Source organism: Amblyomma maculatum, chromosome 1, assembly GCF_055883805.1.
Source record: "Amblyomma maculatum isolate TAMU_Amacu chromosome 1, ASM5588380v1, whole genome shotgun sequence".
Taxonomy (NCBI): Eukaryota; Metazoa; Arthropoda; class Arachnida; order Ixodida; family Ixodidae; genus Amblyomma; species Amblyomma maculatum.
In genome coordinates, this window is record NC_139344.1 from 83,518,218 (window position 1) to 83,533,451 (window position 15,234).

The window sequence follows — 15,234 nt, forward strand, 5'->3', positions numbered from 1 at the left end:
AGATCGAGGTGGGGCAGTGGCGGTTCTCGCTACAAGCAATATTCAGGCGCCTTTAGCTCGTGAAATCGGTGATATTGCATTTCATTGATTTGGGCCCATTTAAATGTAAGCGGAAGGGCCCAAGGTAAAAGCTGCTTGTTCACAGCTTGAGGGGTCCCTGGTCTCCTTTACAAATTGCCGGACAGATGGCAGAAATACGTACTAGACAAGATAAAAATAATATAAACAAAAACAAGATCACCACGAAAGCATCTTGCTTAAGCTATTTTTAGAGGCCGTTCCATCTTTCTGTTCGCGGTTTACCGTGATCCAGCTTCTCCTTCTCAAGTTTTACGCATTCCTGGAGCTTCTCTGTTGTATTCAAGCCTGCCATCCAACTGGAGGGTGGCCCGCATTGTACCCATACATAATTGCAAGGTGATGCCGTGTTGTTTAACAATTATTGCCATATATTGCTGACCTCATCATAGTGCAAACTTCTTGAACGTATTGCCGTGAAGGTTAGCAATCATTATTTGTCGTTTTTAACAGCCGTCAGCATTCGGCCTTACCACTGTGACTACAGCGCACGGAATGATCTTGTGCTCTCAATCTGTTTATGCTCAGTGTCGCGAAGCAGGACTTTATCAATTGCTTTGGAGCGCGAGGTGCGCGGAGAATAGCCTCGAATGGTCGCAGAGAAGCACAGCAGTTTCCGTGTTGTTCTAGACTTTTTCGAGTATCATTTTTGGTTTATTTAGATGCTTCTGCACCGACTTCAAATTGAGCGCAGCCGAATGTCGCTGGCATTCTCAGTTCGATGACCAGCCAGCACGTTTGCTACTATCGCTGCCGCCGGGTTGATTGGTTCTTTTGCGGGTGCAAGTCAGCCCAATACAGAGTTGATTTCAGTTCTATTACGTCATTCTTCTCTTTTGTGCCTATGGCCTTGTCACTACCATATGACATTATTATAGCCACTTACATGAAATTCTTTCTTCACGACAGCAAAAGGCTTTTCTACGGTCACCCAGCACATATGCGTAGTAACTTTTACCAAGCTCTTGAAACTTCCGGACAAGTAGACTTCATATTTCTAGATTTCAAGAAAGCCTCCGATTCAGTTATGGGCTGTACATTTACCCATAAACGTGAACTATTCGTCTCCCTTCATTCATTAATAACTAGGTTCTTGCTTATTTACCTGATCGATTTCGTTATGTCAGTATCGATGGTCAGTGTTCCAATCAACTTCCATGTAATCTCCGGTGTTCCGCTAGGTAGTGTCCTTGGGTCACTCCTGTTTCTTGTCTGTATCAGTGACATTACCAACCTCATTACTTACCCTAACTAAACTAGGTTCTTTGCCAATGATTTTGTTTTGTATTATAAATCAATGTTTCACGTGACCAGATTTTACTTAATTCTAACTTACATAGTAGTAGTGAATGGTGTCATAAACGAGGAATGAAACAGTGTCGACAAGACAGTATGCGGATCACTAACAAAAAGGACAGTCGTTCCTTTTCATGTAACCTTCCCACCCGGCACTTTTCAGAAGTCAAAGAATATAAGTACCTCGGAGCAACACTAATGAATAGCCTTAGTTGGAATAAACATATATTGACACCGCATGCCCTTCTTACTTTCGTAACCGTTGTTTTCTTAGACCTAAGTTAAAGCAAGCTTCTTCCAATGTTAATAATTTGATATATAACATCATGATCACACCTAAACTTCAGTATGCTTGCACTTGTGGGACCTCACACAAAAATTATCACTAATGCTCTGAATTAAACCCAAGGCGGTTCGGTTTATATTTTCTAAATGTCGCACCACTGACTCTCCATCTATCATAATGCGTAAACAATGAATCTCGCCGCAGAATACAAAGGGTAAAATTTCTATTTCTACTAAAAAACAACTTGTGGCTGCTAATTTGTATCATAAACCGGTAACGTCTTGGGTACAAAGAAATAGTCAAACTGAATTATTAACATCCTAGTTTGCCAGAAAAAAAAAACATCTCTAAACTTTCTTTTCACCAAAGCCGAGTGTGATCAGTTACCATTATCATTGCTCGTTGACATTGATAACTTAGAAAAGGCCGTTCACTGACTGGCTGTTTCGCTGCATCTTGCTGTGCACCTGTCTAACTCTATGCAGCCAGCGAGTTAACAAGACCAAGCTGAATTCTTATCAACACTTCCGCTGACAATGCTGTGTTGAAGAAAGGGCTGTTTTAACTCGAAAAGCCTTTTTTTTTTTTTTTTTTTGCTAGCTGTATCTTCTGTGACACACCGTATAGAATAACCCATTCTACGCATAGATTTCAGCAGTGGTCGCCAATGCGCACTAGGCTGGGCCAGCAGTGACCACCATATTCCAGGAAGCTTCCTATCTCATTTCCCCACCTGACTCCCCCCATTGCACGAGGCCTGAGTTTTCCAATCTTTTTTCCTATCTTTTTTCCAGCGATTCATTCGAATTTGTTTTCAAATCCACGCTCCACTCAGTCAGCCTCTCGATTTTTCCCTTTACATCTGGCTTCCCCTACAGTGTTGGGCTGTTCCCGGTCTATAGCTTTGTAAGATTAATAATTGGCATGGTGCAGACCTGCCCCTGTTGCTCTCGGAGATAAAGAGAGCGAACCTTGACCTTATGATAGAAAGAAAACTTAATTTACACCGTGGTCGTTTTCGATCTCTCACTTGGAGCGTACTAATCGCGAGACAACTGCAAATCTGGATCAGTAGACGCGTTAGCGAGCCGAATAGTTCAGACGGCCGCAGGCCAGTCACTGTCACTTGACGACAACTGAAACAACGGGTAAGGTAAGGCTGTGGGTTAGTTGGCGTTCTATTATGTATTTATACCAGCGCATCACAGCGCTCTTTATGACGAAGTGACAAGCTAAGAAATTTTCTTAATGTTGTAAACTAGAACGGCAGAGTGGGCTAGTTGATTGTTCATAGCCCCAATACGCATACGTCCAAAGCATTTAAATTATTATACAAGTAACATTTCACCCAATTAATGTCAGTTGGAAGTGCACAGCTTGTATGCCCTAGTGGCTTAGTCGTGTATTTTACAGTGTGGCGCTGGTATAAATACATAATGAAAGAACGGGAGCGCCAGAATGAACGGCGCCGATCGGTATACATTCGGCGTATTGAATTGATTCCAAGCGCTGCCTTTTCATGGAATCACATATTCATTTTGTTCTCAAAGCAGTCGTTTGCAAAGAGCGCTGTGGATGGCTTAAGGTAAGAATTAACTTTCGAGCTCGTTCTACACATGGCAGCCCCAATGTAACTTCGCTGGCTGACACACCGATGGGCCATTGCAATGTTCCACTTTTACCTCGTACGCAGATCCATTACCTAAACAACATGCAAAATGTAGTTTCACAGCACAAGAGTATCCGCGAAGATGCCGCGCAGCAAAATTCGGCAGCAAGGATGGCGCAGAAATGGCGATGAACTTGGCAGCGAAGCCTTTTTCTGTACTTGTAAACACTGCTTCTGCAGTCATCAGTGCTAGCGCTTGAAGCTCTTCTTCTACACAGCGTAAAAAAATCACAGTGGCTTAGCTCAGCTATGCCAAGGTATACGTAGCGAGGGTTACGGTTCCCTGGCTGAGCTTATTGAGGTCATGTATGTTTAGCAGTGAGAGGCATTGGGTATACACATCTTTTATTCATTTCGCTTGGCAGAGACGAAGACTGCCCAAAGATCAATGAAGTAGCATGCAGCGGTCTCAATTTTGCCTATACAGTATTTCGATTGGGCAGGCTCCAAACGCAATGTCTCATGCATTGCATTATTCACCGGTGTCAAGTCCATCTGATGCCACAGTCTCTCGCACACACTACACATGTGTCCAAACGGATTGTTCACAAAGTCTGTTTCAAATGTCCGGATCGCAGTGCACTTTCGGAAACACGAAAGGAGTGATCAGTCACACGATGTGCCTTCACATCCTCTTCTGTTGGCTCCCGTTGACTGAACTCTAACGTCTATTACGCTCGGCAGTCTGGCATCACCGTTTGGCAAGCCGTCCCTCTCTCCGTTCGGGCGTCTCCGCTGCTCTCTTCGCCTTCTTGCGCTCATCCTCTCTTTGCTGCTGTGCGCCGCTTTTTACGCTCAGCCGGCGGCTGCGTTTCGATGCAGGCGAAACGTATACGTCCGTGAGCTGTGCGATGTCAGTGCACGTTAAAGGTTCTCAGGGGGTAGAAATTACTCCGTAGCCCTCCACTACGGCTCCTCTTTCTCTCTTTCCACTTTCACTCCCACTTCCTCCCTTCTCTTACGGTGCGGTTTAGGTGTTCACAGAAAACAAGTGAGACAGTTACCGCGCCTTGCCCTTCTTATAAATCAATCAATCATCAATCAATCTTCTCTTCACTTCTTCTTTTTTCCTTCTTTTCCTGGCGGCTCGGGTTAACCTTGTGTGGCTAACCACCCTGCGTTATGCCATATTTGGTTATAGTTGGGGTATACGGCCTGCGTTGGCAGGACTGCTTTGCAAGTTCCTGTCCCGTCCCCTCGATGGGCTCCGCGGTGGGTGGCCGCCACCCCGGCCGAACAAAAAACATACCGTATGGCTTCTTCTTTGCTCTCCAACGATCGCTCCCAAAAAAGGGGGCAGACCGATGAAACTGCAACGTTCCTTTTGAAGAATGGAAACCGATTCCCACGCTTCCACGTGGTGCACAGTGAAGACTCTCAAAAGGCAGCTAGGCAAATGTCTCCATTCGTTGTGACCAAGGCATTGACTGAAGCAATGTGCCAAGGATACAATGTCCAAAAACTTCCGAACGGCGACCTTCTTTTAGAAATTATGTATCATCACAAGCATGAAAAACTCCTAGCAATGGCCAACTTTGGAGAATATCCAGTTGGTATCACCAAACACCGCTCTCTAAACATGGTGAGGGGAGTAATTTCAGATGACAGCCTAAAGTACATCAGTGAAGAAGAACTCCTCGAAGGACTTAAAGAACAAAATGTCATAAATGTATTCCGAATCAAAATCAGACGGGAAAACAAAGAGATACCGACCAGGCACATAGTCCTTACCTTGGAATCGAGCACACTGTCCGATACTGTGGAGGTAGGGTACACAAAGATAAAACTGAAACCGTACATACCTAAACCGCGTCGCAGTTTCAAGTGCCAAAGGTATGGCCACGGCTCGCAGACTTGCCGAGGCCAACTTACATGTGCGAATTGTGCCTCCCACGAACATGCTTCCACGTGTTCGACTGAACTGTCAGACTGAAACACCTCTTTGCATCAATTGTGAGGGCAGTCGATCACGCTGCTTACTCACGCAGCTGTCCAACCTGGAAACAAGAACGAGATATCATCACACTGAAAGTCAAAGAAAACCTAACTTACAGGGAGGCACGAAAGAAGCTCACATCGACTCAGAATCCAACTTATTCTGTTGTGACGCAAAAGGGGGCGGCGTCACAGTAGTCTTCGGAACCTGCCCAGGCCACACATGGTGCACCTGAAGCAGGGACCTCTGTACCCCCGGTGGAAGTAACTGGGGTCGCTCCGCCACCCTCAAAGCAGGCTGCGCGGACCTCTAGGTCAGCCGGATCCAAGACCTCTGCAATCACGGCAAGGCCTAACACAAATGTGTCTGTGCGTTCTGCACAGTCGTCCAGCAAGTCCGAGGACGCAATGAACACAACAAGCAATCATCCGGGGCCGTCAACATCAGGCAGGCATCGGAGCTCCTCGGAGCAAAGTAGAAAAGAAAAGGCCCGAATCACTGGCCCAGAAAAAACCTAGTCTCTCTACCTTCATCTAAAGATGGCGTTCCTAGTCCAATGGAACTGTAGAGGACGTTTAAGAAACTACAGCGATATAAAAGATGTTCTCACTTCACTGTCACCTGTAGCGCTGTGTCTACAGGAAACCAATCTAGGTTCACACCATATAAACATACTGAAAAAATATAAAGTTTGCCGCCGCGACCAGAGCAAGCCAGCAGGCTCTCCGGTGGTGTTGCCATAATTGTAAAAAAGGACATCCCAGCAAATGAACATAAATTAAACACTCTGTTTGAAGTGGTGGCATCCACTTTACTTACTTTTAAAACAATATTAATATGCTCAACCTATATTGAGCCACACCGGACTATGACCCTTCATGACCTTGAAGGTCTTTTAATTCAACTGCCAGAGCCTTATATAATAGTTGGCGATTTTAACGCACACTCTCCCTTTTGGGGGAGTGAGAAAAGTGATACCCGTGGACAAATTGTAGAAGATTTTATTGTATGTAACAATATATGCTTATTGAAAACAGGCAAACCGACTATACTGCTCACCGAGCACGGGGAACATGAGTGTTTTAGATTTATCTCTTTCTTCACTCTCTGTTTTTAACGATTTTAATTGGGATATTTTAGATAATTGATATGGGAGTGATCACCTACCAATACTAATTAACTTATCATCACCTACAATCATTCCATCCAAACCACAACGCTGGAAGCTGCAATCTAGCTGACTGGGCGACATTCTGAGATAAAGCCAGATTACACGAAATGTTTTCTGAAAATCTTACCATTAATTAACTAAACGAAAAGTTCACAGCCTGTATCCTTGCCGCTGCAGAATTTTCTATCCCAATATTCTCAGGAGTAGTGCATCAAAACCATAAAGTCTGGTGTTCTCCAGATTGTAGGAGAGCAAAAAAGCAACAAAATAAAGCCTGGGGAACATTCCGCAGATATCCAACATACAAAAACTTAGTTAATTTTAAAAAAAGCAAGAACTAAAGCGCGCTACATCCGACGAAATGCCGAAAAGTACTCGTAGCAAAGATATGTAACCTCCATAAGAAGCTGAACTACATAAAAAAAATAGGGGAGCAGGTTCAGAAACTAAATGGCAAATTTTCACCTTTTACAATCCCCTCCTAACAACACCTGGTATTCAAACCACTCTAATGAACAAGCAAATATATTAGGGGAACACTTTGCAACAGTCTATAGTATATACCAATATACACAGCCTTTCGTAAAATATAAAAGTACGGCCGAGAAATATAAACTCCCAAGAAGTGGTGGCACAAACGAACCTTATAACAAAACATCTACTGCCCACAAATTAAATCCAGTGCTCTCTGCTGGCAAAAAAACAGCACTAGGACCTGACAGAATACACTATGAAATGTTGGCATACCTTTCTGATTCTGCAGTATAAGCACTTTTGAAATTGTTTAACAAAATATTCACACTAGGAAAGATACCTGATGCTTGGAAGAGAGCCGTTACAGTTCAATTCCTTAAACCCGGAAAGCCGCCTATCTCCCCTTCTAGCTACAGGCCCATAGCCGATACGAGCTGTCTTCCTAAATATTTTGAGAGCATATAAACATTATGTTAACTTTCATTCTTTAATCACGTAAACTTCTCGACATTAATCAGTGTGGGCTTAAAAAAGCCTGCTCAAAAACAGATCATCTCGTTAGATTTGAAAATACAATTCGAGAAGCATTTCTACACAAACAGCACTGCCTCGCCATTTTTGTCGACATGGAGAAGGCATATGATACAACTTGGAGGTTTGGTATTCTGCGTGACCTAGCAGATTTAGGCATCCGCGGCAATATGTTGAACTGTCTAAACGAATTCATTTCAAACCGCTCGTTCAATGTACGCCTGGGCTAAACCCTCTTGATGACTTTCACTCAAGAGAATGGCGTGCCTCAAGGACGCATTTTAGCACTACTTTGTTTGTTATTAAAATAATTCATTGTCCAGAATAATCCCTAAATCTATTATGTAATTACTCTACGTTGACGATCTCCAGACTGCATGCACTTCTTCAAACATATCAACGTATGAGCGGCAGATACAGTTAACAATAAATACGTTTCATGGGCGGACAAAAATGGTTTCGAGTTTTCCCCACAGAAATCAGTGGTTGTTCTCTTCTCACTCAGACGAGGCTCGCATACCGACCCTTACCTGCACCTAAAAGAAACTGTGCTACCCGTCAAAAGCGAGCACAAAATTCTTGGTATTACTTTTGATAAAAAGCTAACCTTTTTACCTCACATAAACATTCTCAAAAAGAAAGCAGCACACTCATTAAACATACTTAAGATACTCTCAAGAAAACACTGGGGTTCCGGCAAAACTTGTCTTTTAAATATCTGTCTGTCTGTAACCCGCTCTATGTTAGATTATGAATGTATAGTGAGTGGGTCAGCGAAACACTCTTATGTGAAACGGCTGAACCCAGTACACAACTTAAATTTTATGCTGGTGCATGTAGAACATCTGTAAATAGTATTTATATTGAAACAAATGAGCCACCCCTCACAGAAAGAAGAACCATGCTTACATGCGCATGTGTACTCAAAATAAGGTCTATGCCGAAACATGTCTGTTACTCCACAGTTACCCAGTGCCCATCTAGAACACTCTTTGAAAACAAACCTCAAGCAATCAGACCAATAGCTTTTTTTTTTGCGAAGTTTATTGCCTCAGGGCATAAAAGGAAGGTTATGATGGATGAAGGGTGTGGTCAAATAAATAAAAAAAGGTTGGCTGATGCAATGAAATCGAGGAGTGAACGATGATACGGTCCCAGCGTCCAACCGGCATCTTCGTTTTGAACAGATATGCCAAGAATTAGACATACTTTATTCTTTTCCAAATATTACCCGAAAATCCAGTCCAGTGCCACCCTGGTACCATTTCCCTGCTGCACACGATATTACACTAACACATTTCCGTAAGAAACAAACACCACATGAACACATACTACAGGCGTTCTTGGCACTAAATGAAAAATACAGAGATTACACAGAGTTCTACACAGATGGGTCTAAAACAGAGTTCCATGTTGGAAGTGCCGTAATACAAGGAAAATGGCAAAAAATAGTACAGTTGCCGGAGTTCTCATCAATTTTCCCAGCCGAATGTCATGCTATTTCTTTAGCAGTAGAAAAAATATTAAAGACCAGTATAAAATATTATAAATATTAAAGACCGGGTTAAGTGGAGAGATATGGGAGAGGCCTTCGCCCTGCAGTGGGTATAATCAGGCTGATGATGATGATGATGATTAAAAATAGCATCATTTATACCGATTCTCTCAGAGTTATCACAGCATTAAATCATAGAAATGCTACACAACCTCTAATCGGAGACATCATACATAATATAATAGCTGCAAAAACACAGGGACATATAATTAAATTCTGTTTGGTACCAAGCCAGGTTGGAATCCGCGGCAATGAGAGAGCTGAAGTGCCGCAGCAGCCCGTCATACTAAAATACAGCCAGTCAACATACCACATAAAGATGTTCTAAGACTTCTAAAGAGAAAACTGAGCGTAAAATGGCAGACTTCATGGAACAACGAAATAAATATTAAGTTACACCTTTTCAAACCGATCCCTGAAGAATGGAAATCGTGCAGTCACCAAAAACGTTTCATCGAAGTCATTTTATGTCGTCTTCGCATCGAACACACTCATCCGACACATAGCTTCATTCTAAAGAAAGAAGACAGACCTCTGTGTCAAGGATGCGGAGGTGAACTAACAATAAATCACATCCTACTTTCATGTACTAAGCTAGAGAATCATGTAATGCCATTAAGGCTATGCGCAAAAAAGACGACACAAAAAACAAAGGCAACGACAGGACGAGCGACAGGAACGACACACAACTTTCTCTACCATTATTCTGTGAAATCTGTGCTGTTGGACAGGGTTGATGAAATTAATGACCTTGGTGTACTTTTTGACCGCACCCTCAGCTTCTCCTCTCATATTAAACGCATTGCTCAGCGGGCTATGCGCACACTCGGATTCGTTTGCATACTTTCGAGAGAGTTCCGTACTTCACTTCCGTTCTTAAAACTGTACCTGTCCATATGCTTGCCGCTCTTCGAGTACGCGTCGGTTGTTTGGAATGACACTTGCAAATCGAACTTGAACAAGGTTGACAGAGCACACACAAAAAAAAAAAAATACGGATATTTCATTATCGCTTTCCTTGCGCAACTTCTTCCTCTCGCTCTACCAGGAGCGCCCAACTGAATCTTCATACTCTTCACTGTCGTCGTATCAGACGTGATACCATATTTCTGTACAAACTCCTTCATGACCACATTATGTGCCCTCAGCTCTTAGAGTACATCCTACTGCGCGTTCCGCGAAAGAGCATGAGGGAATTCAGACCATTTCAAGTTTCTCCGTCTCTTCATTCCCATTCCCCTCTGGACAGAATGCAGTGGTTATTTAACTCTTTTTGTCCTCACCTTGACATCTTCCAAAACTCGCTCTGTTCATTTATATTGGATGTTCGTAGCGCTGTATTCTAAATAGTACTTTATCACATATATCTCCCACTTTCTAGCCTAAAATATTGTATTTACTTCACTTTTTGCTTTTTCTCCTGTTCAATGCGGTCTGCATCTTGAACTGCTTTTTATTCGTTTCTTACTTATATTTCAACTTTAAACTTTATATTCGAATCTTACTGTTCCGTGTTCAATTCTATTTCTTTCTTGTATTATTCTGTATTTCTAGCCTGTGTTTTAAGTACCACGCACTTGTTGCGCCTGAAATGGTTGTTTATTTTATGTATATTCCTATATTACTATAATCAATGTCAGTTATTTGTTGTTGTTTTTTTTCTATCTACCGTTCTTTTTTTTTCTTTCGTGATGTGCTCAACAATTCTCTCACTGTATATAAGGGATGCTACTCATTGATTGCTCGCTTTCCGTAATACTTTTCGTCTCAATTTCATTTCATATGTTATTTATTTCTTCTTTTGTGTTCTCTCTGTGTGTATAAACATGTTTGTGCATTTTCATTTTTCTTTCTTTTTTTTTATTTGTGCTGCAGCATGAAGACCACATGGTTGCTCCTGCGCACTTTAAACAAAGATTGATTGATTGATTGATTGATTGATTGATTGATTGATTGATTGATTGATTCATTCATTCATTCATTCATTCATTCATTCATTCATTCATTCATTCATTCATTCATTCATTATTATTTCCCTCTGCATCTTGGTGTTCGGAGCGACGGCGAGGCGCGCGTTATGTGCGCGTTGTGAAGTCACTCGGCTCCTCGCGCATGCGCAGAACTGCACGTGTTGGAGGTACGCGAAACGGCAAAACTGTGGCCAATGTAGCTCTCGTTACAAAAAAAAAAAAAAGAAGAAGAAGAATTCATAGAAACCAGTTCATAACGCAGAACACTGTCGCCTTGAGGGTACTGTGTAACTTCCGCGCACGAAGACCAAAACGCTGTCATGCAGCCATCTTATCATCGAGCGACCGCAACCGTACTATCGTCCCTATGTCGGCGCCCCTCACCCCCCCCCCCCCCCTCCCCCCACACACTTCACCTAAATTGATCAGAACTATGCCAAGAGATGCATACAAGACGGCCACTCTGTGAACCACGAACACGAAGGCTGAGAGCGACCCAAAATGCTCCTACATGGAGAATAGAGCTCAAAAAGAAAAACCAAATGCATCAAAATGCGCTCTGTTATGACCAGCCAAGCCAAATGCGATGCTGATCGCCAGAACGATATAGGGCTGTCGGAAACGACCTATCAAAGATGCCGTGAGAATTCTGGGCTGGAATAGGTTTTCAATGTATAAACGGTGCTTTTATGTGTATCAAAAAATTCAATAAATCGAGTTATAGATGCAAAATTTCCGAAATCGTTGTCATATGTTTTGTATGTGCCGAAAATTACCAAAAAAGGCATTTTTTAAAAAGTGTGCATTTTGAAATGAAGTACTTCGAACATTTGCGAAATTTTTATTCTTAGACAAGAGGATTGCGTAGTTAATTTCCGAACATGTGTTCCAAACAATGATGTAAAACTGCCTACCGTTCTCAAATGGGAAAAAAAGGGGCATGCAAACTTGGTAGATATTTCGAATTGGGGTTTGAGCAACATCAGGAAGGTCTTCAAGAGTTTCAACCTCGCAAATTGTTCATCACCGACGCGACATGACTTTACTACAGACACGAATGTCGGCTAAAATGACCTATAGTACTCTGTAGCATTAACTGGACGGGCTGGGTTTATTATCCATGAGACGCTCAGAGTGCCGCTCACGTACTGGGTGAACCACCCGCGTAATTACTTTGTATAAATAAAGACACGGCGTTCCGTTACGGATAAGGCCTTATCTGCTCCTATCATTACCATCATCCGCCGATGTAACCACGAGACCAAACTGCTAGAAAGACCTGATCGCTCTCATTTCCTTGCGATGAAATGGAAGAGGATATTTGGCCTGTCTTCTATGGCGTTTTATAAAGAATATTACTGGCTGAATAATAACAAAGCAAAAAAAAAAAAACGACTCTTGGAATAACGCGATGCCTTCGTGTTAACAAGTAAAAGAAAAATTTAACTTATTTGACCAAACTTATTTTCACAGGTTCCTGTCGGTTTAATTGTTTGTGTGCGTGTTTTTGTACGAAACTTTACTAGATGCGGCGAGCTCTACCGCGCGATCGTTAACCACAGAGTGATTTAGAGGAGCAGACACAATGCCCTGAAGAATGAGCGGAAGCGAATTTTTATCGTCGTATACTTCGACATTTCGGAGGACGACGCAAGATAAGACTCGCCTTTGTTCAGTTATTCGTCGCAGGGTATCGCACAGTTTTAAGGCATGCTTTGAGATTTTTGTTGCTTATTTCGAAGCGAAGTCTTCTAAAACGAAGGTTCATGCGACTTGAAGATGACAGGATGTGTTAGGAAATAGCAGAAGAAAAATGTAAACGTGTTTTTGTTTTTTTGTTCCCAAGGGAGACCAGCTCATTCAATGAAGCGCCATGCGAGCCCCTAGGAAGGTAGAAACACCAATGCGCCCTCAGGCAAGTATTACCATATCTGTAAGGGATGCCGTTTGATGATTCCGCGTGACCAAGGTAGCGAGCACTTTGAGAAACACGAGTTTTGCTGAGCTATGCATCTGCGATAAACGAACATCCTCTCAACGACAGCTCTAAAGGAAGCGGCTGCTTTGAATACTGGCCACACACAGCACGCTCTGCCAAACGTTACTAAATGGGACCGCTGGGCATGGGCCACAGCGTTTTAGTAACTATAGGTACGGAACGAGTGCAATCTTTACTTTCTTTTTTTTGAATAGCGGTACTGCTAAACGAATTTTGAGATCGACAAAAAACTTCCATGCGTGCATTTTAAGGCCAAATGAATTTCGGTTGGACGTAGAGTAAAACTTCATGCGTATGGCGTTATAGAAGCTACCGATGGGTCAGCAACGATTAGATGTCCCATGTGGACGATTATGCTCCGTCCTCAGCTTTTCATGAAGACGTGAGCCCAGGATGGAATCACTCATGCTGAAACGATGTGCGTCCTACATACCCCGCTATTCAAATCCTGACCACTGCTGTTGCCAAGCTTCTTCGGTTCAGGCGCACAAGCTCACCCGAGTATGCAGTTTCAAGTGCCACAGAAGCCTGCCTGTCTCATATCTGGTCCGCCAGCCGTCAAAATTGTGTGACTGTATTGGAGATGGTTTTTAGCCTTAAGCATCCGCGATGTCGAGGAGGGATGAGCGGGAGAGGGAACACGGCGGCGAAGAGAAATAAACATTTATAATGCAGACTTATTTTTCCAGATAGTAATCAATCAGCCGCATCTACTCATTTGCGGCCCGTCGGGAGCGCCGTAAATTGAGAGAGGAAACTTCATGAAACGTCCAACACCCAGGTCGCCAAATTTAACAAGCTCGGCGGAAGCCAGAGTTCGAGTTGGCGTGCAGGTTGCTCAGAAGACGGCTTTTTGGTAACGATTGCAGATTGGTGTCATTTACGAAGGCATTACCAAATTCATTGACAACTTTTAGCTGTCAAATTCTCCCAGCCAGACAGCGTAGCTGTCAAAAGGTTAAAAAAGCGATTAGCGAAATGCTGAAACTTATTTTTGGTCACACTGCCTCCAATAGCAAACTTTCATAAGAATGGACATTAAGTAGAATAACCATGTACTTAATGAAGGTTTTGTTAAAACGTTTTAGTTGCCGCTACATTTTCAATACGGATACTACTCCTATAGCGTTTAGACCACAGATATACTCACAGATCCCATCATACCTTGGCAGCGTCTGATTATTCTTCGACAAAACAGCACCACTTTCGGCTAGGTTTTTCATATGAACGCCAACATATCGTATTCGTAATAAATTTTCACTTAGGCCAAAGCAGTCATTTCAAACGGAGTTCGTCTACCTAGATTTTGTGAAGGCCTTTGACCGCGTTCCTCATGAGCAGTGTGGGTGTAAACTCTCGATAATACGTTCGAGCTAAGCACCCAGTCTTACCGATTATTTGCATTTTGTCAACCGCCCACAGTGGACTTCAATTGGCAGCAGCCAATGACATTGCACGCGTCAGCCGGATGCCCATGCGGAGTGGGCCAACAATTTTCCACGAGAGCGCATACAGCTCATTCTGTTGACAAGCAGTCGCCTAACCCCTGTTTCTGCTCTGATATTGCCGGATTTTGTCGAATTTCGTAGGAAGCGTTAGCAACGTTGGCGGAAAAAATCGAGGCAGGCAGTTGAGGATGGATCCTTTCTCTTACGGCGCAGGTCAGGTGTCCACCGAGAATTATGACTGATACTGGGTCTCTCGTTTCTTTAATACAATATACAAATAACTGTAGGTGTCCACTAAGAAGTGAGAAAGAGACTGCCTTCCATACCCCCAAAACCAACTTAACCAAAATTATTAAAAAATCGTGGAAGGAACAGGCAGTGTTACAGGAGCTATCATGTCTGCTATTAAGGCGAAGCTTGAGCATCCTCATATGTATATATATATATATATATATATATATATATATATATATATATATATATATATATATATATATATATAGATAGATAGATAGATAGATAGATAGATAGATAGATAGATAGATAGATAGATAGATAGATAGATAGATAGATAGATAGATAGATAGATAGATAGATAGATAGATAGATAGATAGATAGATAGATAGATAGATAGATAGATAGATAGATAGATAGATAGATAGATAGATAGATAGATAGATAGATAGATAGATAGATAGATAGATAGATAGATAGATAGATAGCATAAGTAAATACACGTACTTGGTTTGGTTGCTAGACGTTACATACAAGTGAAAAATTGCTTCATACTGTTTCCAAGTTTATTTGGAGTCGGCGCTTC